Source organism: Penaeus monodon, chromosome 29 (assembly GCF_015228065.2).
Source record: "Penaeus monodon isolate SGIC_2016 chromosome 29, NSTDA_Pmon_1, whole genome shotgun sequence".
NCBI lineage: Eukaryota > Metazoa > Arthropoda > Malacostraca > Decapoda > Penaeidae > Penaeus > Penaeus monodon.
The window spans coordinates 37994301-37995446 of NC_051414.1; the positions used below are offsets into that span (position 1 = coordinate 37994301).

Consider the following 1146-nt stretch of genomic DNA (forward strand, 5'->3'; position numbering starts at 1 on the left):
AAAAAAAAGTAGTGGTCAGATGTTCCAAAATTTATATCTTATTCAAATCAACACTAAAAAACATAAAAAAAAAAAGACGCTGGTGAATTTGTTCTTTAATCCAATACCTGGTTTTTGAAAATTTGAAAATTTTTCCATTAAAGTATAAAATCTTTTCAAATAAAATGCAACAAATGAGTCCAAATATTAATATACTATGATTCAAATTAACACCAACAACCAAAATATGCACACAAAGACAGACATAAAAGACAAAGAAACAATTTCAACTAAGAACCACATGAAAGATACATTTCATAACAAGAGATGCTTTATTTAAAAAGTAGATAACCATCTACATCCAACAAAACATACCTCTGCATTGGTGGTTCCACTGTTTCGATCAATTCCAGGATAACTGATTCAGGATTAGAGGGCAGGTAGCATCCTGGCTCCACTTTGATTGCTTTGAGTGCCTCTAAGCATGCCTTCTTTCTCTCATACCTAGGATGAGGTAAAAGATACATTCATATGTACATGTATACACTGACACAAATAGATACCTCCTCTCAATTCTCACTCACTTTCATGTATGGATACGTTTGAGACATCCAAAGATACATATTTCTGCAATACATAAATTTATCTTCAATCTCACCTTTTGGATATGGTTTGATGATTGCCGATATGTTAGTGACTTTCCAAAGAAGTCAAACTCCCTCTCATAAAACTGCTTGGCCGTCCCTGCAAACTGGCCAATCAAAGCCTTCTCCAAATTCTCAAACACTTCAACAAATCAGCTAAAAGAAAGAAAACAGCAATTACAATTTACTACTAAAACAACCTGCTATGTTTCACCCTATCCATGGCCTTCATATTTCTGTATCTTGGGAAAAGGAAAAAAAATCTCTACCTACCATCCTTCTCATGCCTTCTTTAAAATCTCTGAATTTGTTTTTTTTCTGTCCAGATCAGCTATGGCACAACCTGGTTTCTTCCCTGCATATTTTATGAATTCACCTACAAAACCCCCTCTGCAAGAAAATGTCCCATTAACTCCTCATTCAAATTTCAAAAATGTTTTTAAAAAAATAAAGAAAAAAATTTAATAACAACATTTAATTCTTTTCTAAACATTCAAATGGAAACCATGTTATCAAAGCAGTG

General features: G+C 32.9%; 1 pseudogene; it reads right to left on the reverse strand.

Annotated features, from left to right (window-relative positions):
* Positions 1-1146, reverse strand: part of LOC119591866 — a 40067-nt pseudogene that overhangs the window by 14716 nt on the left and 24205 nt on the right.